Source organism: Zingiber officinale, chromosome 8A (assembly GCF_018446385.1).
Source record: "Zingiber officinale cultivar Zhangliang chromosome 8A, Zo_v1.1, whole genome shotgun sequence".
NCBI classification, from domain to species: Eukaryota; Viridiplantae; Streptophyta; class Magnoliopsida; order Zingiberales; family Zingiberaceae; genus Zingiber; species Zingiber officinale.
In genome coordinates this window covers 21,079,304-21,105,865 of record NC_056000.1, presented here as the reverse complement: position 1 = coordinate 21,105,865, position 26,562 = coordinate 21,079,304, and the positions used below count along the sequence as shown (strand labels likewise).

At 43.2% G+C, this 26,562-nt stretch overlaps 1 pseudogene; it reads left to right on the top strand.

Annotated features, from left to right (window-relative positions):
- Positions 1-644: 644 nt before the first annotated feature.
- On the top strand, positions 645-26,187 carry LOC122010595 (annotated as a pseudogene).
- Positions 26,188-26,562: the final 375 nt, after the last annotated feature.

Genomic DNA, 26,562 nt, shown 5'->3' with positions numbered 1-26,562 from the left:
GCGCCACGATTAGGGCATCAAGACTCGGTCGGTCATGCTCCAGCTCCTCGATCCAGTGGCAGAGGGTCGCGATCTCTCGAAGGAGGGAATCGCACTCGGACACCCACCTAGACTCCTCTCGAACCCACCTCTTCTCCTCACGTAGTTACCTCTGCTCCTCGTGCAACCAACGCTGTTCCTCCCGCTCACAGGAGGACGAAGTGAAAGGGGTGACAGAAGCATAGAAGGGATTCTCTGTGAGGGGGCACTGCAAAGGTTCTTGCATGGCTGTCATGGGAAAGAGAAGCTGGAGTTGGTCGGCGGCCGGTGGAGTTTGGGGAGGAGAGAAGCAGCCATCGGGTTTGGTTTGCGTTGGGCTGGGATGGGGCGGAGATAGAGGCGGGGAAATGGAAATGGTTGGGATATTTTTTTTCTTCTTCCGGCAGTTAATCGGATTATGCATTGAGGTAGGTAGCGTCGCGGGGATGCACTTCCGATCCGATCTGATCATCCCAAAGCTTAAGAACCTGTTCAATATTTGAATTATCACTTCTATATATTCGAGCGATCCGATCCATTTCTTCCGAAAGCTCCATTATCCACAAATGGATTAACCACATCCCCTTGTTGTGCCTCCCTCGAGATTCAAGAATCTAGATTGAGCAATGGCGACCGTGGCCTGGCCCTTCTCCCGCACCGCCACCTTCCTCCCTCCTCATTTCCTTTCCCACCCTTTCTACTCCAGCTCTGTCCCAACGATGCCTTGTCGCCAGTTTCTCGGTGCCACGTTTGACCTCCGCCTTTACTCCTTTCGCCTTGCCAACACCCACTCCTTCTCCGTCCGAATGTCCTGGGATGGCCCCCTTTCCTCCGTCCGTCTCATTATCCAAGGGAAAAACATCTCCGTGCGTCTTCCCCCTTTTCTAGATTATTTCCGCTGCTGGATTTTGTAGGGCTTGATTTTAGTGTTATTTGATTGCTCTTCGCCGGTTGACAGATACACTAAAGAAGCACATAGAGGATAAGGTAGGGAAGGCTATGCAGAAGCACAACTACCTTGTCCAGGAGGTCGACGTCCAACTCTCAATTTGTGGAGGGGAGTTCGGACGAGGCCCATAATGGTTCTCGTAAAAACCTAAGCTGTATGAATTTTAGACAATCAAAATAAGAATTCGTATAGAAAAAACGAGAACATATTAACATGAATCTTCGTTTCATCGAGAACATGACATAAGAAAAATAAATAATACATAAATATAATGACAAAAAACCTGATTGAAGAGTCATATCTTTGTCCTTTAACGTCGTCCAGAAGATCCCGTGGAAGAAGAAACAACGGAAGGGAAAGGTATGGGGAACGAAGAGACATCTCAAGATGCCCTAATCCTCTGGGACCAACTCATTATATAGTGCACATCTATTATCAGCTCACTGATCATAATAGATGTGGGACTATAAGTTTATATATATATTGAACATCTATTATCAACAAATAGATGATAATAGATGCAGGACTATAGTTTAAACACATATGAGATCCACATCCAATTACCCGAAATCCACTAGACATAAGTTAGATCACTTTAAAGGGTTCGGATCGTAGTCACATGTGCAACTTACAAATAAGTCCACCTAATAGGGATACTTATATCCAACAATCTCCCACTTGGGCTATATGTGAGTTGTACGTGAAATACAAGTAAAACTTCAGTTGATATCAAACTTTATTGGTTCCAAATACCCTTATAAATAATCTGATCCATTAACTTCATTGGTATAGGACTAAAGAGGTCATAACTACTGTATATGATTGTAACAAGCCCCAACAGTAATCACAATACCAATGTTATTAATGACATAGATCAAGACGTAGATGTGTAGAGTGAAAATTACATGAAATGTGATCAATACATGTTAATTTTCAACTGGTCCTAAGATGACCTCAAAAGAGGTCAGATCATATTTACAAAATACTTTGGCTAAATTGCAATAACAAATCATGATCCACCTTATGATTCCAAAAGAAATTCGTATCACATTTACAAACACTAAATGTTAAACAGCAGTAGTAAATGATGATATCACAATTAGAGTGTAAAACAAACATATAATTTCCATTAATATTTTGAACTTTATGTGCGTACAATAATCGAAACAAAATGTTTGTCTTTATTAATCAACATAGAACAATAAAAATAAATACAGATTCCTACTAGATGAATTCTTCTTTCATAAGAAGAACTCCTATATCCACAACATGCGCATGAAACATTTTAGACACAAAGCCTTTGGTGAGTGGATCGGCCAACATGGAATCTGTTCTGATGTGCTCTACCATAATCTAACAACTCTGAACTCTTTCTTTAACCACTAGAAACTTGATTTCAATGTGTTTAGATTTTGATGAACTGCGATTGTTCTTAGCATAAAGTTCTGCGGCTTTATTATCAGAATAGATCCTCAGCGACCTATCAATACCATTAATGATCTGTAATGCTGTGATAAAGTTCCCCAACCAAATCCTTTGATTGAATGATTCATAGCATGCTACCAACTCTGCCTCCATAGTAGAAGTGGCTACTAGCGTCTGCTTGATGCTCTTCCAAGATATAGCTCGTACAGCAAGCATGAAAATATAGCTTGAAGTAGATCTTCTACTATCCAAACATCCAGCAAAATTGGAGTCTGAATATTCAATCACTTCCAGATGATCTGATCTCCGATACGTGAGCATATACCCTTTAGTTCTTTGCAAATACCACATCACTCTCTTTACCGCTTTCCAGTGTGACGGTCCTGGGTTACTAATATATCTACCTAATATTCTCACTATAAATATTATATCTAGTCGAGTACAAACTTGTGCATACATGAGACTTCCCACTGCTGACACATATGAGAATTGCTCTATCTCCTTTATTTCAAGTTCAAGCCGTGGACACTGCTGCAAGCTGAACTTGTCACCTCTTGACACAGGTATGTCACTGGGTGTATAGTTTTGTATACCATACCTTATAAGCACCTTTTCAATATAGGTCTATTGTGAAAGTCCAAGAATGCCTCTTGAACGATCACGATAGATCTGTATGCCTAAAACAAATGATGCTTCATCAAGATCTTTCATTTCAAAATTACCAGATAGAAATGACTTTATTTGATGCAACATACCCTTATTATTGCTTGCAAGTAATATATCGTCCACATACAAAACAAGTATAACAAAATTACTCCCACTGAACTTGACATATATGCACTGATCAATGAGGCTCTCTTTCAATCCAAACGAGGTAACCACTTAATTAAATTTCCGGTACCACTGACGGGATGCCTGTTTTAAACCATAAATGGACTTCTTTAATCTACATACTATGTGCTTTGAGTCGTTAGACTTAAAGTTCTCTGGTTGCACCATATATATAGACTCCTCTATGTATTGGATCGTAGACGTTCGATAGAGAGGGAGGGTGAATATCGATTATAAAAAATTCATCGATAAGAGTAAGCGCAGCAGAAAAAGTAAAACAATGCAATGCTAACACAAGAACTAATTTTACTTGGTTCAGAGCCTTTGGTGGGCTCCTACTCCAAGGCCCGCACACGAGGGTGCTTTCGATGGGCAATTCACTAGCAGTTCGAAAGATATTACAAACTAAGTACAGAAAATGCTAATGAAAGAATTAAAGCAATACCGACAAAAATAAGAGACTTAAAAAGAGAAGCAGCGCGTTTGTCGGAGCTTTGCAGCCTCGCAGGAGCATAGGAGAGCGAGTTCTTCAATTCAGAGTTGTTGATTTGAGCTCCACCGCTGAGCCTTCTTTTATATGAGGCTCGGGGCTCTCCGGATCCCTTCCGGGCGCCCTGGTGAGACGTGGCAGGTCCAATCAGCGAGCTCCACGTAGCGACGACGTGATCAGGATAAAATTGCCTCCCGGGCGCCCGGACCTGTTCCGGGCGCCCGGACCACCTTTCTCCAGAGATTCTTTCTCCTATAAGACAAGGTTAGTCAGAAGTAAATATATAATATGTTTCCCGCAAAATAAAATATTAGCACAGTTTTATAAATTCAATATTAAGAGTATGACTTAGATTCCGTCTTTCCGAGACCAGAATCTAGTCACGATCTCGACTTAGTTAGATATCTGAAATGGATCTAAGCCGGATCGACGCCTAATGTTCCCTTCCCGGGAACGCGTCCTCACAGTCACTCTCTTCCAGTGACTTACCTTTACTCACCTGCAAGACGTCCAGTCAGCCCTTTGACTTGTCTGGATTTCTCTCCAGCTATCCGGTCAGCCCGTCGACCTAGCTGGACTTCGTGCCAAGTGTCCGGTCAACCCGTCGACCCGCTTGGACTTTGTGCCAAATGTCCGGTCAGCCCATCGACCCATTTGGACTTCATGCCAAACATCCGGTCAGCCCGTCGACCTGTCTGGACTTAGCCTGTACACTCGATCAGAGTGTTAGATAACGACAAATCTAACTTAACCTGATTTGTCATTCATCAAAACCTGAGTTAGATCGTTAGTGCTAATCGCACCAACAATCTCTCCCTTTTTGATGGAATGGCAACCTGGTTAAGTTAGTTAAAATATATGCAAAAATCAATCATGATTTTTGAGGTTTTTAAGGTTTTAAGTTAGTTTTTCAAAATTGCATTCAGTTGCTCTAACTTAACCACCTATCCCTCCCCCTTTGGCATCCATCAAATAAGGACATAATCAACAATACATAGTACAAACAAAGTAAAAAAATTTTAAGAAATGATGTCAAGTTAACTTGGGGGAGTTTAAATTTTAACACATAGTAATTTAGCTTTTATTTCTTATCTTTTGTAACATAGCTAAGTTTAGGAAAGCTAAGTTTAAGTTTAAGTTTTAGATAGACAAATTTTCAAATATAAGTGTTTAAGTTTCAAATTTTTTTAAAAATTTTAAATTTTCAAAATAAGGTTCAACTTTGAAACATTTTACAAATATGAGTTTTCAAAACCAAGGTTTAAGGTTTAAATTTTCAAACTGAGTTTCGATTTTGAAACACTTTTCAAACATAAAAAAATTTCAAGGCTGAGTTTAAAAACTGTTTACTTTTCAAAACTAATTAAAACTAAGTTTGCAACAGATTCAAGTTTCAAAATCTTAGTTTATAAAATCTAATTGAAGAAGTTAGTTTTATGAAAACTAGTTTTCAAAAATAGGTTTAAAAGGAATTTTAATAGGGCAATTTTCAAAAACTTATTTCAAAATATTTTTAGTAAAGAAAAAATGAGTATGAAAATGATTAATCCTCCCCCTAAACCTGACATTCAAAGCAGCTGTCTAACCAATTAGGTACTTACTAACTATCAGAAGATAGTAGCTTTCAGTTGGTTAGTCAAGTTAAGTTCATTGTAATCAGTCAGTGTTTGACTAAACTGAATAACTTAGCTTGATCAATGTATGTTTTGTATTTAACGCACAGACTTATATTGATGCACTGACATAAGCATCTTAAGTCCAGGCAACTGGCCTATACATCTCACCCCTTTCTATGTTTGTCAATCACAAGCAAGGTAAACCTAGGGTGTTGGTGAGATACTCAAATACTATTCCTAGGGGAACATGATTTCTAAAGGGATTTTTCTAGTCTAAGGCTAAAATTGTTTTGAAATCCTAAAAGTAGGAAAGTTTTTAAAAAAAATGAAACAATTTTAACCTAGAATTTGAAATAGTCAATTTTAAAACAGTTTTGAATTTTGAAAATCCTAGTATATTAAACACATCCCTAATTTTCTACGCAGATTACTAAATTCACTTTCAGGGAGTGGTTTTGTGAATATGTCAGCTAAATTGGACTTGGACTCAATGTATTTGAGTTCAATGCCACCTTTAATAACATGATCCCTGATAAAGTGATGCCTAATTTCAATGTGTTTAGTTCTGGAATGATGCACTGGATTTTTTGTTAGGTTAATTGAGCTAATGTTATCAATTAAGACTTTGACATTTGTAAGGTTCAAGTTAAAATCTTTTAGGGTGTGCATCATCCATAATAATTGTGTAACGCACTATCCTATTGCTATATATTTTGACTCAGTTGTGGATAGGGCAACACAATGTTGCTTTCTACTAAACCAGCTGACAAGTGATGGACCTAGTAATTGACATCCGCCACTTATGCCTTTGCGGTCTAATTTGCATCCAGCATAATCTGAGTCAGAGTACCCTATTAATTCAAAATTATTAGTCCTAGGATACCAAATACCTACATTTGTTGTTCCTTTAAGGTATCTAAAGATTCTTTTAACTTGAGTCAAATGAGATTCTTTAGCACAGGTTTGGTATCTAGCACACATACTAACTGCAAATAAGATATCTGGTCGACTTGCAGTTAAGTATAGTAGGCTACCTATGGCACTCCTATAGTATTTTAAATCAACTGGTTTTCCATTGGGGTCATCATCTAGGATTGTGTTTACTGTCATAGGTGTTTTTATCTTTTTGGTGTTTTCCATTCCAAATTTTTTAAGTAATTCCTTAGTATATTTTTGTTGATAAATGTAATTACCTTCATTTGTCTGTTTGATTTGTAATCCTAAAAAGTAGGTTAATTTTCCTACCAGACTCATTTCAAACTAGTGTTCCATTAAACTTGTAAATTCATCTAAAAATTCTGAATTTGTTGAACCAAAGATTATATCATCTGTGTAAATTTGTGCTATAAAAATATCTTCTTTTATTAATTTGACAAATAAGGTTGGGTCAATTTGACCTTGGTTAAACCCTTTAGAGATTAGGTAAGAAGTTAGACTAAGCTTCCCTAACGTACTATCATCCAAAATTTCACCAGTATCATTTTTTAAGTTAAACTTGAACCCTTTTTAACTAATCCTAATTACCCTGTCAGGTAGGTTGGTTAGGGTTACCCTGCCGGGTAGGTTAATTTTGGAGGTGCCAGCTATTCTGGAGCCTCCCCTTGAATTAATGGTCATTAATTTAATTTTTAGTTCTCAGTTTATGTCTATTTCTTTTATAATTATATTTCACTTGGTGATAGTTTAAATTTTGTTGAGTTCTAATATGTTTGGATTTTAAATTTTTTTATTTAGGTTTGTGTTCTGATTTTTGATTTGGTTTATTTGACTTTACGTAATATATTTTATCTTTGGGGATATAATATTGGTTAGGTCCTATTTGCGTGGTTAAACACGCTTTCGGAACCCAGACTTTATTTGTTGGTTTGTATTGGGTTATTAATGATTTAAAAGTTTTATTTGAGTTCGACTTATATCCGAGTCCAATTTTATTATAACTGTTGGTGCAATATCCATCAGGTCAAGGTTGACCTGGTTGACCAAGCTTGAGTTTTGGTTTGGGTTTCGATGTTTGACAAAACAAGACTTCGATGATATGGACAAGTGCAGGTGCAGTTGTTCATGTGGGAAGATTGTGAAGGAGAGTCAAGTAGGTCAAGGTTGACTAGATACTTGACTGGAAAATCCTAGTGAGTGAAGCTAGGTGAAAGTCCTGGTGAGTGAAGTCAGACAGAAGGAAAATCCTAGTGAGTGAAGCCAGGTAGAAGGAAAATCCTAATGAGTGAAGCTAGGTGAAAGTCCTGGTGAGTGAAGCCAGACATGAGAAATCCAAATGGATCAAGGCTGATCAGACATCTGGTGTTGAGAAGTCCGAGTAGGTCAAAGGGATTGACCGAATACTTGGCACGAGAAAATCCAGATAGGTCAAGGTTGACCAGACATCTGGTAGAAGTTTCAAGTGGGTCAAAGGGATTGACCGGACACTTGGTGATGGAGTCCTAGCAGGTCAAGGGTGACCGGATGCTAGGCATGATGAACCAACAGGTCATGGATTGACCGGATGTTGGTTTGGGGGCTTGGGACTTGGTTTTGGGCAAAAACCAGCATCTGGATCGATCAGCCGATCGATTGGATGATTCCCAATCGATCAGCCGATCGATTGGATGATTCCCAATCGATCAGCCGATCGATTGGATGATTCCCAATCAATCAGCTGATCGATCGGGTGAGTCCCTGTGACAGAGCTCCTCCCAATCGATCAACCTATCGATTGGGAAGAAATGTCGTGCACATAGAACGCCTCTGGATCGATCAGCCGATCGACCCAGAGCTTCCAATCGATCAGTGGATCGATTGGGAGATGGCGATGTTGCACGATAAGCCCTGGATCGATCAACCAATCGATCCAGGCATTTCTCGAGAGCACAGAGGCGCTCTGGATCGATCAGTGGATCGATCCAAAGCCTCCCCGATCGATTGGGAGCAATCCAATCGATCGGGATCCGACCGTTGGCGTCGTATTTAGTTGCAGGCGTTCGATTCCTTCGGTACAACTCACGACATTCATCTCAGATTTTCACAGCAACTCCACAGCTTCTCCACAAAGTTCAGATCGCCAATTCTTGAAGGTTCTTGGAGGTTTTCCAAGTCAAGAGACGGATCTACAGCTGAAGAAGAGAGCTAGGGTTAGGGTTCCCTTGTAAGCTTGTGCTGTATTTTTGTTTCCCTTTCCCTTCCTTCTTGTAGTGTGAACTTGTAGGGTTTCTCCGCCTTCGGTAGTTACCGAAAATGAGTGTTTATTAGTGGAGGTGTGTGTGAGTGTGTGGATCCTTGGACTAGTCACCTCCTTTGGAGGTGGATACAAAGTAATCTACTTGTTAGCGTTGTGTGTGTTGTTTCTTGTATATTTCCGCTGCACATCTTTGAAGAAACAAGCAACGCTGATCACGAGCACGCGACGAGCTATTCACCCGCCCCCTCCCCCTCTAGCTACATTTTGGTCCCAACAATAACATGCTTTTTGATTATTTAGAATTAAGTCTAAATTTTTTGATCTGGTAGTAAATTTTTCTAACATATTTTTAAAATTATTAGTTTCTAATTTTAATGATGAATTCTCCTCCTCAAGTGTTAGATCTTGAATTGATTTATTATTTACAACTTGTTCCTTGAGGATTTGATTTTCCTCGAGGAGCAATTTGTTTTCATTTTCTAATTTAACTAACTTATTATTTAAGCACGAAATAATTTTAAAAAACTTTCGGTTTAAGGTTAGGAATACCTCTTCGGAACTTTCGGAAATGAGTACGGACTCGTGGCTCAATTCGGGTTCAGACCCTTCTTCCGATTCGTCTTCCTACTCTGCTTTGAGGGCCATCATCGCGAGGTGGCTCTGGTGCTTCTGATCTTCTGCTTCCGATTCTTCCGAGGAGGAGTCGTCCCACGTCGCTTTGAGGGCATTCTTTTTGGTCGGCTTTGGTTTGTCGATCTTCAATCTCGGGCACTCGTTCTTATAGTGGTCCTTCTTGTTGCATCTGAAGCACGTCACACTCCTCGATTTGGTTGGAGAATTGATCTTTTGAAGGTCCTTCTTGCTGAAGCTTCTTTTTCTCCTGGTGAACATCTTCCTTACAAGGTTCACCAGGTGTTCTTCATCTTCAGAGTTCTGATCAGAATCCTTTTCAGGTTCAGACTTGTTCTTCTTTTCTTTTGAGGAACCTGCAAATAAAACTACACCTTTCTCGACCCCAGCGTTAGTTTGCTCATGCAGTTCTAATTCACAGAAAAGCTCATCTAGTTTTAATTTTGATAAATTTTTAGAGATCTTGTAGGCATCTACGATAGATGCCCACAAGCTGTTGCGTGGAAAAGCGTTTAAGGCATACCTTATTAAGTCCCGGTTCTCCATTTGGTGTCCTATTGCGTGGAGTCCGTTGAGTATATCTTTGATTCTTGCGTGGAGTTGGTTGGTCGTTTCTCCTTCCTGCATTTTTATGTTAAATATTCTATTTAGAAGCAAGTCTCGTTTCGTTACCTTAGCGTCGCTCATTCCTTCGTGCAGTTCGATCAGTTTGTCCCACAGCTCTTTAGTGTTTTTATGTGGTCCGACCCGGTTCAGTTCTATTCAGTTTTTCTCTTTTAATCTGCACTGTAATGTGTTGATTGCCTTGTTCTCTATTGATGCCTTCTTCTTTAAGTCTGTTGTCCATTCTTCAGGATCCAGTAGATTCTCCGAGTTGTCTACTGGTATTTTGTAGGCTCTTGTGACGCTCAGCCACTGGTCAAAATCTATCTTGAGATATACTTCCATCCACTTCTTCTAGTACGGGAAATCATCCTCGTTGAAAAGGGGAGGTCGCACTGTGCTGAAGCCCTCGATCTGCGACATTTTTAATCTGCACAAAAAAACAAATAGAGAGGTTCCAAGACTTGGTCTTGGATTAGTAGTGCGGGAAGAATTAAAAAAAATAACTAAATTGATGTTGCACCAATTTAGATGTAATTACGACTGAAGAAGATTTCCAAAAAGATAATTGTACCAGTTTGGAATTTTACGAAAAATTGAAATCCAAAAATAGAAAAAAGAATTTTTAAAAACAAATCACCCCCTTGCCTGATTGGTGGTTGCACCAAATCAGAGCAGTACCTGCTCTGATACCACTTGTTGGATCGTAGACGTTCGATAGAGGGGGGGTGAATATCGATTATAAAAAATTCGTCGATAAGAGTAAGCACAGTGGAAAAAGTAAAACAATGCAATGTTAACACAAGAACCAATTTTACTTGTTTCGGAGCCTTTGGTGACTCCTACTCCAAGGCTCGCACACGAGGGTGCTTTCGATGGGCAATTCACTAGCAGTTCGAAAGATATTACAAACTAAGTACAGAAAATGCTAATGAAAGAATTAAAGCAATACCGACAAAAATAAGAGACTTAAAAAGAGAAGTAGCGCGTTTGTCGGAGCTTTACAGCGTCGCAAGAGCACAAGATAGCGAGTTCTTCAATTCAGAGTTGTTGATTTGAGCTCCACCCCTGACCCTTCTTTTATATGAGGCTCGAGGCGCCCTGGATCCCTTCCGGGCGCCCTGGTGAGACATGGTAGGTCCAACCAGCAAGCTCCATGTGGCGACGACGTGATCAGGATAAAATTACCTCCCGGGCGCCCGGACCTGTTCTGGGCGCCCGGATCCCCTCCGGACGCCCGGACCACCTTTCTCCAGAGATTCCTTCTCCTGTAAGACAAGGTTAGTCCGAGACAAATATATAATATATTTCCTGTAAAACAAAGTGTTAACACAGTTTTATAAATTCAATATCAAGAGTATGACTTAGATTCTGTCTTTCCGAGATCGGAATCTAGTCACGATCTCGACTTAGATATCCGAAATGGATCTAAGCCGGATCGACGCCTAATATTCCCTTCCTGGGAACGCGTTCTCACAGTCACTCCCATCAGTGACTTACCTTTACTCACCTGCGAGACGTCCGGTCAGCCCTTTGACCCGTCTGGACTTCTCGCCAGCTATCCGGTCAGCCCGTCGGCCTAGCTGGACTTCGTGCCAAGCGTCCGATCAACCCGTCGACCCGCTTGGACTTCGTGCCAAATGTCCGATCAACCCGTCGACCCATTTGGACTTCGTGTCAAATATCCGGTCAGCCCGTCGACCTGTCTGGACTTAGCCTGTACACTCGATCAGAGTGTTAGATAACGACAAACCTAACTTAACCTGATTTGTCATTCATCAAAACCTGAGTTAGATTATTAGTGCTAACCGTACCAACACTATGTCTCCATTGAGGAATCCAGTCTTTACGCCCATTTGATGTAGCTCCAAATCATAATGAGCTACAAGTATCATGATTACCCTAAGGGAGTCTTTCGTCAACACAGGTGAGAAAGTCTCCTTGTAATCAATGTTTTTTTTCTAAGTGAATCCCTTGGCAGCAAGACGAGTCTTATACTTTTCGACATTGCCCCTTGAATCCCGCTTGATTTTAAATATCCATTTACAACTAATGGGCTTCTTTCCTTCAGGAAATTCGACAAGTTCCCAAATGTCATTGTCTGCCATAGACTTCAACTCTTCTTGCATGGCGTTAATTCACCTTTCAGGGTTAGAGCATTATTTGACTTCTTAGAAAAATGTAGGATCACTCTCCAACCCTATGTCAAAATCATGCTCTTGGAAATAAACATAATCACGAGAATTCGTGGTTCTCCTTTCCCTTGTGGATCGCCTTAAAGGCACTTGTATTTTAGGTGGTTGAGGTACTTGCTCATCAATATGAGGTGTTCCTGTCTGGAAGCTGAGAAGACGAACCTACCGGTATGACGTGTCTGGAAGGTTGACCGCATCCCCATGACCCGGTTGATGATCTGTCCGCTGCGTTGACTAGGTCGTCTAGTCCTCCTCCGGTCAACTGTACCTGTATCCAGCGACCGGGTCGCCCCGGCCTCTGGTACCTCGGTGCTCGAGGCGAATCCCACAGATATATGAGTATCCAGATAATAACAGAATAGTAGTAAAATAAACAGATACCGAGTACGAGAACGTACCCTGGCCCAGGGGGGCGCCCTCGGATGGATGAGTGAGCTGGTCGTGGTGCTGATCAAGTCGTCGCGGTCGTGACAAGTAGATGGGTGTGAACCCGCTGAGAAGTCAAATCTAATGGTGGCGGCACGGAATCCGATGCAGCCTAGATCCGGAATGCGACGTGTAGGCTGTGACATAACGGCTCGCAGGCCGATACGCGGCACGCAAGCCGGATAACACAGATAGCTCGTAATCATAAGAGAGATGCACAGAGTAAAACCCAACGACTCAATGGCCGAAACAACCTCAGCTCGATGGCCGAACCCAATCTCGGCGCGATGGCCGGAATAACCCAAATAGTATTGAGCTGCGGCTATCTGGAAGGTGACGATATCCACTGAAGACAGCGGCAGTAGATGCGAGAGGGGGAGGCTGCGGCTGTGGCCACGGGGGAAGGCAGCGGTGGCTGCCGGTGGAGGTGACACCGGCGGTGGCTGTGGCAGTCGCCGGAGGCCGTGGCGGATGGAGACGCTGGCGGTTGCTGGAGGAGGTGACACCGGAGTAGGAGGCGGCGCTGGACGCCGTACGCGACGGCGGTGCTCGATTTCTCCCTGGCAGCGGTGAAAACGCCCTCTCCTAGGCGTCGTCGATGGCGTGAGACCGGAGGAAAGGGGTGGAGGAGAGGAAGAGGAGAGCTCCGGCGACTTCGTCGGTCGCCGACGAAGGGCGTGAGAGGGGCAAACCCAAGCTTCTCCCTGGCTGGCGGCGGGTCCAGCTCCCTGTCCCAAAAAACGCGAGCCCCCTTCCCCCTCCAAAACCCGATCCCTCCTCTTCCCTTAAAGCCCTAGCATGTAAAAAGACCTAAGTGCCCCTGTCTTTTCCTCCTAATTTCCTCTCTGCCACTCAACTATATCCGGATCACAAGCCTCCCCTTCAAGTCTAGTCGAAGGAGGCGTGAGTCCGACTGACTGGACAGTCTATTGCAAAGAATTGAACCGCTCTCGATGTCAAAGCCAAATCGCTGAACCAATAATATAATGTCGCTCGAGCGGTCGCTATAATAGTGGTGTCGTAGGGGATGGTAACAATATCGAGCAGACCAAGTCGGAAACTGGACCAATGCCAAGTGCGCAGCCGCGAAGATACCGACCGGACGATCGAAGCGCTGTCGATCGGATGGATAGATGCTAGACGAACGTTGTCGTGTGAGCGATCGAAATGACGCCGATCGGATGGATAGATGCTATACGGACGCTGTCGCGCGAGCGATCGAAATGACGCCGATCGGATGGATAGATGCCGGGCGGACGATGCCGCGCATGCGATCGAAATGACGCCGATCGGATGGATAGATGCTATACGGACGCTGTCGCGCGAGCGATCGAAATGACACCGATCGGATGGATAGATGCCAGGCGGACGATGCCACGCGTGCGATCGAAATGACGCCGATCGGATGGATAGATGTCGGGCGGACGATGCCGCGCGCGCGATCGAAATGACGCCGATCGGATGGATAGATGCCGGGTGGACGATGCCGCGCGTGCGATTGAAATGACGCCGATCGGATGGATAGATGCCGGGCGGACAATGCCGCGCGTGCGATCGAAATGACGCCGATCGGATGGATAGATGCCGGGCGGACGATGCCGCGCGTGCGATCGAAATGACGCCGATCGGATGGATAGATGCCGGGCGGACGATGCCGCGCGTGCGATCGAAATGACGCCGATCAGATGGATAGATGTCTGGCCGCGACGACTGCTCGACCCCGAACGGGGGAGATAGATGATCATGAATCTGGTCCGTGACCAGTGAAGGTCGCTCAACCCCGAACGGGGAATATAGATATATGATGTGCTGGTCAGCTGAACTGGTCCGAAACCGGTGATGATCGCTTGAATATAATCCTCCCGGTCGATCGGCTCGGGAGTCTTCGCCATCGAGCCCCTGGCTCGTATATAATCCTCCCGGCTGCTCGGCGCGGGGGTCTTCGCCATCGAGTCCCTGGCTCGTATATAATCCTCCAGGCTGCTTGGCGCGGGGGTCTTCGCCATCGAGCCCGTAGCAGCTACGGGCTCGTATATAATCCTCCCGGCCGAACGGCTCGGGGGTCTTCGCCATCGAGCCCCTGGCTCGTATATAATCCTCCCGGCTGCTCGGCGCGGGGGTCTTCGCCATCGAGCCCCTGGCTCGTATATAATCCTCCCGGCTGCTCGGCTCTCCGAGTAGCCCCAGCAGTATATAATCCTCCCGGCTGCTCGGCGGGGTTCGCCATCGAGCCCGTGCGCTACGGGCTCAGTATATAATCCTCCCCGAACGGCTCGGGGTTCGCCGCCATCGAGCCCGTAGCGCCTACGGGCTCAGATATAATCCTCCTACCGAACGGCTCGGGATCTTCGCCATCGAGCCCCTGGCTCGTGTCTTTGACATCGACCAGGGCTCGATAATATCTCCCGGCCGGCACGGCTTCGCGGGGTCTTCGCCATCGAGCCCCAGCTCGTATATAATCCTCCCGGCTGCTCGGCCCTTCGCCATCGAGCCCCGGCTCAGATATAATCCTCCCGGCTGCTCGTGCTCCTCCCTTCGATATCGAGCCGTGCGGCTCGTATATAATCCTCCCGACCGCTCGGGGGTCTCGCCATCGAGCCCGCAGCTCGGATATAATCCCCGGCCGAACGGCTCGGGATCTTCGCCATCGAGCCCCTGGCTCGTATATAATCCGATCGGCTCGGGGGTCTTCGCCATCGAGCCCCTGGCTCGTATATAATCCTCCCGGCTGCTCGGCTCGGGGGTCTTCGCCATCGAGCCCCTGGCTCGTATATAATCCTCCCGGCTGCTCGGCTCGGGGGTCTTCGCCATCGAGCCCGTAGCAGCTACGGGCTCGTATATAATCCTCCCGGCCGAACGGCTCGGGGGTCTTCGCCATCGAGCCCCTGGCTCGTATATAATCCTCCCGGCTGCTCGGCGCGGGGGTCTTCGCCATCGAGCCCCTGGCTCGGATATAAACCTCCCGGCCGAACGGCTCGGGGGCCTTCGTCTTCGAGCCCGTGGCTCGGATATAAACCTCCCGGCCGAACGGCTCGGGGGCCTTCGTCTTCGAGCCCGTGGCTCGGATATAAACCTCCCGGCCGAACGGCTCGGGGGCCTTCGTCTTCGAGCCCGTGGCTCGGATATAAACCTCCCGGCCGAACGGCGCGGGGGCGTATGTCTACCTCCCGGCCGAACGGCTCGGGGGCCTTCGTCTTCGAGCCCGTGGCTCGGATATAAACCTCCCGGCCGAACGGCTCGGGGGCCTTCGTCTTCGAGCCCGTGGCTCGGATATAAACCTCCCGGCCGAACGGCTCGGGGGCCTTGACTCGAAATAATACAGATCATATAACTAACCGAGAACAGATAACGGAAAAACTGACCTAGGTCATGAGGATAGCAGAACTCTTCGGCGTCGTCCATCTTCACGTTCCAGATCAGGCGCGTTCCCACAGACGGCGCCCTTCTTCAAGTACGCCATGGTGACCTTGACCGCCTCGAGGAAAGTTGAGGAGACGTTGCCACCGAATTTTGCGCCGAACTGCTCCGAGCGGAGGTATTCTTGGCGAGCTGCTGCTAGGCGACTCGACTCTCCCTCCTTATATTGTCTGAGCGCCGCTCGGGAGGCAATCAGCGAATCTTGAAGAACTTTCAGGTCCACCTCCGCTTTGGTGCGTTCAGCTGAGCGCCCTTCCCGTTCGGCAGCTAGTTGGGCTTCCAGATTCTTAGACTGCTGATCTAGGGCTCGGACTTCAACTTTCATTTTGTCCAGATCAGCAATCGCCCGCCTCTGGCGCGCTTCACGTCTGCGTCGCGTGTCCTGACCAGGCCTTCAAGTCGAGCCACCTCTGTCGCCAAGTCGGCGGACTTCTTCTGTTCGGCCTCGAGGGTTTGTTTCTCCCGCTCGGCCGATGGACCCCCTGACACTTGGAGTTTCTCCAGGAGATCCTCCAGCTCGGCTAGACGATGGCTAGTGGCGATTTGCTCAGCCCAACGCTGTAAGGGAAATAATAAGATCAACGACCCAACGGAAACATGGCACAAGAAGAGAAATGAATTTACCTGAGTCGCCTGTTGCATGTTGTTATCGCCGAGCTGCTTAGGCGTCATGAGGGCCACTTGAATCTGCGCGTCCTCAAAAAGCTTGGCGAGCGGACCCGTCAAGGTTATTTCGTGAACAGGGCTCGAGGGCCGATCGGCAGACAGTAAATAGTCCTCCGATGGGAATCGGAGGGTAGTCTTGATGGTCGGATGGCCGGACGGTGCTTCTCCAGTCGCGGCCGCCTGATGCGAGGACTCCCCTATGGTGGAAGTTTCGCCCAACCGACGTAAGCGGCGATGAGTTCTGGGAGGAGAGCCGGAGGGCCGTGCGGTAGGCGAAGCCACGGGGGTCCCGATCTGCGGCGGTGTGCGGTCCGGCGAATCTACCCCGATCGGCGCTTGTGGTTCGCCTTGAGTCGAAAGGCTGGTGTCTCTTCGACGTTTCTGCCGAACTTCCAGTGGGGGATCCCCGACCTGGGGGACTCCCAGCTCTGCTGGAGCAGAGGAAACAGGATCCGCCTCAACCTCCGTTGAAGCGGCTGAGGTGACTTCTGTTTCAGGGGCAGATTGCGTCCCCCCCTCTCCTGTAGCTGCCGGGCGGCTGGGGATAAGACCCCGCTCGGTGAGTTCTCTTTTAGTCGCCGCTTCGATTTCCACGGACTTCAACTTCAGATGATCGGTGGCCTTGGAGCGCCACATGACTTCAGCTGTAATGGAAGAAATTAAAATCAGTTAGACAAAAAAGGCGAAGAGAGTAAAAAGTCCTTACTCATGCGGTAGGGGAGATTGGCCCGAACGGGTGATAATCCGAAAATATACAACACCCCCTTGAGAAGCAACTGGTCGATCTTGTACCGCTGACCGGACAACCAGTTCGCCGCATGAAGGTAAGCCGGGTTGCTTCTGAATTTGCCGAGTTCCGGCTGGGTCGGCACAGCGGTCTGCCATTTGGTTCTGAATGCCGGCCGCTCGGGGAGTCGTATGTAGAAGAAGAACTCCTTCCAATGCTTGTTAGAGGTCGGCATATTATCAAAAAATTTAAAGCCTATTCTACTTTGGAAAATGAAAGTGCCCGGCTCGGATTGTTTGGGATAGAAGAAGAAGTGGAATATTTTGGGGTCAAGTGGGATACTGTGCAACTTAAAGAGGACAACCACCCCGCTCAGCAACCTAAAGGAGTTCGGCACAAGTTGGCCGAGCGGGATGTGGAAATAATTGCAAACCTCCAAAATAAAGGGATGGGTAGGAAATCTAAGGCCGCCCTGGAATTGGTCTAGAAAAAAACAAATGGTGTCGATCGGGGGGTCATGGGGCCGGTCAGTCGGGTCGGCTACAACTATTTCATAGTTATCGGGAATCCCATACGTCCGAGCAAGGCGCCGAGCACCCTCCTCATCAAACCGACTCTCCATGGTCAGATACCAAGGGCCATGAACACCAACAGCGGGTTCGGAGGAGCTTGCCATCTCGAAGAAGCAAAAAGATAGCGAGGAAGCGAAGGAATGGGAGCAAAAGAGGCAAAACAAGTTGGGAAGACCTTGTAAACGAAGGGAGAAGACTCACTGAGAAGGAAACGGACGGAAAAGATCACCGGGGAGAAGGTAGCAGCCGGAAGGTGGAACTGGATCGCCGGAGGCTGCAGCGGCAGAGGCAGAAGGAGAAAGCACGAGCGAGCGTGCGGCAAAGGAGGAGAACTGAGGCTTTATACAGCCGGGATCAGTCGGCCTCCGCCGTCCGATCTAGGTCACGACAGACAAGGACGCCATCGGGCCGTCCATTTTAAACGGGGGCATCCCATCGTGAGTGACGTCGCCGCCACACAATGGTCGACACGTGGCGCTCTGTCACCAAGCGCAATTAATGCGCCCATACCGCGCACGCTTCGCCTTAATGAAGAGGATTTGCGTGATTTTCGAGAAGATTTAGACAAGCAAACACCCACGTTGAGCGACAAGACAACCATAACTAAGAGCCGAGCGGCTGAACTTGGCAGAAGGGCCGAACGGCCCCAGGAATATTATAAGCGACTGAAAGGCGACGACCGCCCGCTCGGACACATAGTCCAGTCAGTCGGACTCACTGCCTCCTTCGACTAGACTTGAAGGGAAGGCAAGTGATCCGGCGGTAAGAATGGGGGGCCCACCCTCTGAAGGGTCCCAGCCTAAGGACGGATGGAAGGCTGGTCAAGCGGGTAATGGTCCGAGCGGAGCTAGAAATAACCCATCCATGGGCTTGGGTTTCCGACGCCAAGGCAGGAGGATCGAAGGGCCGAGCGAGAGACCGATCGGCTGGGATCGAAGGGCCGAGCGGGTGGTCCGTTCGGCCAAGATAAGGGCGAGGGTACAGAGGTAGCCGAGCGGCCTATGCGCTTGTCTCGGGATATGGGATGTCAGAGAAGGCATGTCTGATGATTAGGCCGTACACAAGATTGCACGATGGAAGATCTCGCCGTCACATCAGGGAGAGGTGGATACAGTAGCAGTATGGCCTCATGTATGCTCTTCTGACAGGCCCATACTTGGGTATGGTCTAAAGCAGATGACTGCTTCGATTGACGTGCCTGGGCTCTTTCGATAGTTCTATATAAGGCCTCCATTTCTTCACCGGAGGTAGGCGCGTCTGGATCTCTGAAGCCACTTCTTTGCTATTTCCTCGCCTGACTTGAGCGTCGGAGGGCCGTCGCCGGGACACCCCTCCCGGCTCGGTTTTGTTGCAGGTTCGCCGGAGCATCTGAGGATCTAGTAGGGAGCGCCACGTCCCCAGCGTTCGTTGACCACTGGTTCGGACAGGATCATGAGGCAATACTTCAATTTCAGTGGCAGGTTCCTCCAATTGAATTGGAGATGTCGTGGGAATATTTTGGTTCACTACGTTCACTGGATGTGTGATATTCATAATGTGTGTTATGCTAACCATACCGCTACTGATCGCACTAGTAGTAACCACAGGAGGATCTCCAATGCTTTCCTCAAAAGATACTTTCCTGATTTTATTACTCCCACTGTCCTCAATGAACTTAGCATTTCCCGTTTCGAAGAAGGATCTATTAGAGGGATCATAAAATTTATACCCTCTTAACTTCTCAGAGTATCCTATAAAATTACAGCTAACCGTTCTTGAGTCCAGTTTTCTTTCATTAGGCTTGTAAGGCCTAGCTTCAGCTGGACAACCCCAAACGTGTAAGTGCCTAATGCTAGACTTTTTACCCATCCACATCTTGAATGGGGTTTTAGTTACTGCCTTACTAGATACTCTATTGAGTAGGTAAACTGCAGTCTTGAGTACTTCGCCCCACAAAGACTCTGGTAGAGAAGTGAAAGTCATCATACTTCTTACCATGCCTTTTAGGGTTCAATTGCGACGCTCAACTACACCATTCAGACTGGGTGTACTAGACATGGTATACCGAGGCACAATTCCACACTCAGCTTTAATTTTCTTACCTAGTTGAAGTTCAACTTCGGTTTTGAAAATTTTGAACATGTCCAAAATTGTGATTTCTCATGAATAAGGTACAGATAACAAAATCTGGAATAGTCGTCTATGAAACTAATAAAATATGTGTGCCTATTTTAAGATGCCTTAGGGAATAGTCCACAAATATCCGTATGTATTAGCTCTAAAATATTACTATAACGGCTAACCCCTTATTCCTTTTGTTAGTAGCCTTCCTCTTGATACACTCTATGCAAACATTAAAGTCTGACATGCCAAGGGAATCGAGAATTATATGTGACATTAATCTTTCTAGGCGTTGTTTGGATATATGTCCTAAACGCCTATGCCACAATATGGAACAATTCTCGTTAATCAATTTCCGTTTCATAGCTATACTATGCATTATCACGTTGTCAACTGTAGGAGTAAAGGTGTTCAATTTATAAAGTTTATCAACCAAGGAATCATTGCCAACCAACACTGAATTAAAGGAAATACTGAAATTTCCATTTCTAAATGAACAAGAATAACATGATTTGTCCAAGCAAGAAATTGAAATTAAATTCTGTTGAAAATACGGTACAATAAATGTATTTTCTAAATCCAAAAAAACATTGGTTCCTAAACAAAGCCTAAAAACGTCAATCGACTCAACTTTAGCCTTCTTTCCATTTCCTGTATAGATGTATAAAGCCATCAAACTGAAGTCAGCTCCTAAGACAACCTTGCATAGTGACACTTATATGAGTAGTAGCACCAGTATCTATCCACCAAGTGTCAGTGGGTACTATAGCTAAATTAATTTTCGAACTAACAAAATTTTGAAAAATTCCAGAATCTGCAGTCTGCTTTCCTTTTCCTTTATTGATCCTCTTTCTCTTCTTGCTTGAACCTTGAGATCTAGATGCTAGGTGAGCACTTTCATGTGTCTCAAGCCTCAATCTCTCCCTTGTATTTCCTTTTCTAGTATACCGCATGGTTACCAACTTCGTAAGAAGTGTGGTAGTCTCGACCTTTTCAATTGAGGTGAATCGGTCTGCCAATTGGTCCAAAAAACTCCTAGCATCTCCTCCCTCGGTTATTGAGCTCTTTATTGGTGCCGATATGGAAAGGTTCATGATACTCAGACATATGTGATTGGATTTCTCCCACAGCTAAAATTCAACCCTCTACTCTATAGTGCTAGCACTAGTCAGAGGTTCGAGATGATCATTCCTTAATGCATAGTCTAAGTTCATCCAACCTAAGATTATGGTCACGTATTCTTTCTATTCAGCAAAATTTGAATCAGTTAGTGTTGGGATGCTATTAATATTGGCAGTTACAGATTGCACTGAAATTAAAGAGAGAAATTTATTTAAGCTCACGATTTAATTAAAGCTAAGAACATATAAGTAATATAAAATTATGCAAATAAAATAAAATTTTAAATGTATATAAATGAGTTCTTTATTAGATACCAAGTACAACATAATGTGTCTTCCTTTGGGCCAACACATTATTTGTTAGTGATACTCTCTGATATAACTCAAATTTTAATTGGCCACACAATGTGTCTTCCTTTGGGCCGACCCATTGTGCGTATAATATGATATTTTATATGAGTTATATTTTAGTTCATAGCTCATAACAACCTTAATCAGCCACATAATATGTCTTCCTTTGGGCCGACATATTTGTGCATGATCTGAACAAAATATTATTTTGTTCCATAGTTGTAAGCTACTTTATGCATATATCTAGCATAAAAGTAATCTTCCTTTGAGCCGATTACTTTTAGCATAGATATACGTCTATCGACACAAAATGTACTAAACCTACCTAAGATACCTTCCTTTGGGCCGACACATTAGTTAAACTTAGTAGCACGTTGTGTGGATAGATTCAAGAAAATTTTATGAACTTAATTTGAACAAAAATTATTTAATCAACCTTAATAACATAAAATTAGACTTATTAATCAATTGATACAATATGGTAATCGATTGGTATAATCCAATTGTTTATCTCAATTGATATAAAAACTTACTATATATGAGTACATGATAATATATAGAATCTTCCCTTAAAAAGTTAAAGCTCCTTCTAAGTTTTATAATTAAATAATATTATTTAATCTTTTAATCATGGTATTAATTTTAATGTTTTTTTATATATAAACAGTATGAATGTTTAAAAAAACGTTTAATACCATGCATTTAATATATATATATATATATTATTTTTCTCTCTTTTGACACTGTTTCAGGTTGAAACATTAAGATTTTTTTATAAAATCCCGTTTCAAATTGAAACAGTATTTTAAAAAAAAAATTGTTTCATGTTTGAAACACTATTTGTTTTTAACGAACACTGTTTCGTTGAAATAGTATTTTTTTTTTTTATCAATTAACAGAAAACCTAATCGAATCGATTAAAAAAATTAATTGAAACAATAATAATTTTAATTGATTGATAATTAACATAATCACAAGTTTAATTAAAACTATTAATTATTTAAATTTTAATTATTTCTGTTTAAAATTTTAAACTCGACAATTAATTGCTCGATCAAAGTAATTGATTGAATCATGATAATTTTATTTAAAATTAGGTTAAACAGTAACAATTTTCGTCGTTCTTCGTATTTTTTACAGAAATACAAAAAATTTGAAAAATAAGTTTATCCTAATTTTTTCTTATATGATTTTTGACGATCAAAAATTATGTTATACTAGAAAATCTTGATCTAGTATAAAAAATAAAGATCGATATAAAATTCAACATTTAATATCATGAAACGATGAAACAGAGTCGTGACCCTGATACCAATTGATAGTTTTTGTAAAATCTTAAATCGTATGAATTCTAGATAATCAATATTAAGAATTCGAATAGAAAAATCAAGAACATATTAATATAAATTTTTATTTTATCGAGAACATGATATATAAATATAAAATTTTATTTTATCGAGAAGATGACGTAAAAAAAAATTGTAATTACAAAGAAGCTGAACACAGTAAAATTATCATTCGTCGATCCAACGGCCCCAGGCTTTGCCGATGTGAGTTATGTACCCTTGCTTCAAATTACCTCATGTCATCACTTGTTTTTTGTATCCTTGAATTGGATGGTCTGTTCAAAAAGTTTCTATTTTTTCCCTTTGGTTTAGGTTACTTTGTTCAGCAAGAAGCATGGGTGATTCGGGCGGAGGAGGAAGCAGAGACAACGTACGGGAGCATCGATTTGGTATCCTCTGTTCTGCAGAGGAAACTGAGGAAGATCAAGGAGAAAGATACTGACCGTGGCCCCCACATGAGGGGGTTCAATCGCCTAAAGGTTCGGGATACAGAGTGGGACATAGTTGAAAGCTCTGACGAGGAGGAACAAGACATAGTGGAGTCTTCACCTGCAGAAGAAGACGTAGAACAACTGGGCAAGGTTACATTTTTGCCGTCCTTTAGTATTTTACTAATGCCTTTCTCATATCAGAATGGAATTTGCATTCCTCCGAAAAGGTTGTTGTATATTTATTGTATTCTTGTTTTTAGCAAGTCTAGTTCCGTAGGAAATTATGCAAATTTTCTAATATTTCTGTTGATAATTTTATCACTCAGTGTTATGAGAGTGATTACATTCATTCAGTAACTACAATATAACAGCCAAGTATAATTTGATTGCAATAGTAGTGCGCTTTCAATCGGCGAGAAGTTCTTGGGTCCCTTATAATGCTTCTTATGGTTGCTAAATATGAGTGTTTCCATATTGCTGACTCTAGCTGTGATCAGTAGGTTTTAGATATACTTTGGGTTTTGGTTGTTTCAGTTCTACTTTACACGCTATAATGATATAATATCTAGTTGGCTGAGCTATTGCCCACCTTAATGCTTTTTCAGAAAAAGTAGTGTTCTATTCTAAGTTTTGGTTAACTTTTGGCAATGAGATTTTTTATGTTAGTTTGCCTGCGTGTGCTCATTGTTAGATTCCTTACTTACCAAATAACTTAAGCAATCTGTTCTGCTGATCATACACTCCATTTTCTTTTCATGTGGTGCTATAGTTTTTGTATAAATTGACAGAATGAGTTTTCCTGATTCAAATCATATCAAAACATCTAAACAAGCTGATACCTTTGCTTGAATTTGCATGACATTAGCCTTGTTTTAATCATATGAGAAAGGCCCTTCTCTTTATGCTGATGAAGGTCCAAACATGTCTTCACTTATCTATCAGTTGCCGTCTATTATTAGCTAGGCCTGGTTGCAACTTGCTAGTGTAATTCTTTATTTGGAACCACCTAAATTATCACAAAATCATTCCTTGAATTCCTCCTGACAAAGTCTACAAACATCCCTTGGTGTTTCTTGGTAGTTGTTGTCTGCCACCAGAGCTCCATGTGAGATCATTCCTTGAATTCCTCCTGACAAAGTCTACAAACATCCCTTGGTGTTTCTTGGTAGTTGTTGACTGCCACCAGAGCTCCATGTGAGGTCCTCGAACCTCTGGATTTGCTCCTTGGTATTTGACATACTCGATTTTAGTCGACTGTCAGGACTTCCGGAAGATTCAGCGAGGAAGCAAATTGAGTTATCGTCGAGGCTAGTGTTCGATACTATATCCGTAAAACGATATTGCTCCGCTACGGTGCTCACGGATAGCAGCAATTCGCTCCCAAGATACAACGATGAAGTCTCGAAATAGTAGCACTTCAAATTTCGAGACCGACGAACCTTCTTGTAGGCTTTTTGGACTCTTCTTATGCAAGAGATGGAAGAATAGTTTGAATGCAAATGCTTTTCGAATGAATGATTTCCAAGAAGGAGAGAGATCTATTTATATTGGGTGAAGAGGTAAGTAACCCTTGGTTTGGATTGATCTGTATCGTTCATTTTGAAAGGGTATAACCCTTTAAAGGTCCTTTGATCTTAGCCATCAAATCTGAAAAGATATAACTCTTCAGATGACTTTTAATCTCAACCATCAGATCTGAAGAGATATAACTCTTCAGATTCTGATATGATCTCGTCCTTGATCTGAAGAGTTATAACTTTTCATATCTCATCTTGATCTTAGCCATCAGTAAAATGTGAACTATTTGAGTGGGTTAAGATGATAGCTCCGGCCCATTTAGGCCTGGTTTTTTTTTTTTTTTTGCTGTATTCTCTTCTTGTAGAAGTCTCAAACTCATACAGGATATCAGAACTTATGAAAATGAAAATAACTCAATTTCTGTATCATGAGGCCTGCTTTAATACCGGGTAGATGCTTTTACTCGGAATGTGGACATTGTACAATAGCTCGTCGATCCATTTCTAATTTGCCCACTTAAAAATAAAAGGCACAATCACAAAAATGGTTTGGGTGAGCTGTAAAAGTCTAGAATAAAACAGGGAGCCCATATGTTTGAAGATTGTTCTGATCATCTGATGTATTTCTGGATAAATTTTTTGCACAGAAAATCTATTTTTTTGCAGACTGAGAAGTAATGAAGATAAGTGTCGTCTTTGGGTCGGTTTCCTATTCTTAGATAATATCTGAAGGTAAAACTATTATAATGTCAAATCATGAGTGGATTAGGATCTAAACTAACAATAGCTTCTATTTCTGCACTATCTCATGATTTATCAATTGCAGAAAGCATTCTGCCTGTTGCATCCGTTTCTTGACAGTCACTCTTTTGCTCCATTTTTAGATTGGTATTTTGACATGCCACCACTGTCAGTCGAGGAAGCAAAGGAGCAGCTCGAGAATCTGGATCACAGTTTCTATGCTTTCAGGAACGAGGAAACTGGTACTTTTCTACTAGTTTTGTATGAGTGGCTTAACTTTTTCCTGCTGCAAGACAGCATCTGATTGCTCTTGTTCAGGTGAAATAAACATCTTGTACAAGAGAAAAGAGGGCGGATATGGCCTGATAATTCCAAAAGATGAACAAGTGCCAAATACAGCATCAGCTTCTGAACATACCATAGAAACTGTTATCGCAGAGAAAGCAAGTGGATGATGCAGGAAGCTACACCTTATCGGCAATTCATCACTTGCTTCTCGAGCTAGATTACAGGAGAATCTAGTGGTTGGAGAAGTATCGCTTCTTCTATGATGTGCGAGGCGCACAAGATCTGTTTGTTTATACAGACAAACTGGGATTTTAAGCTTGCACTTTTTTATCTAATATTTTCTCGCTAAAAATGTTTGGACTCGGGGAGAGATATCAATCCAATCATTGGCTTTGATGTAATAGACCATGCGGCATAACCTTCTTTAGATGGTTTCTTAAATTTAGTGTATTTTTATTATATTTTTTAAAAAAAATCTACCATGTCAGCCACAATTGATGTAAAAATCTAGTGTTAACTTTTATTTATTCCTAGTTAAAATATTGATGTGCTATGTAAGTGACGTTGGTCAGTCTAATACAATTATGGATCAATGATTTAATGGCAGAGATCATTCTCTTTTTGACTGATGATTGATCAATGAGCAATAAATTTTGCTATAATGAGTAATAAGTTTTAATATGAATAATGAATGCTATACTAGATTGGGAATATATGTATTATATTATTTTTAAATCTTTCGTAAGAACATGTAAATATTGTGGTAAAATGAGAACCTTTGTGACTTTTTATTGGTTAGTCTGAATATTTCAAGTCAACCTAATGAGAAACGACGAACTATGCCATATAAGAATTATTTTAATTTTATTTAAGCAGAATAACTAAAAGAGCAATGATATGCACAAGGAAAAAACCTCAATGAAAACCTCA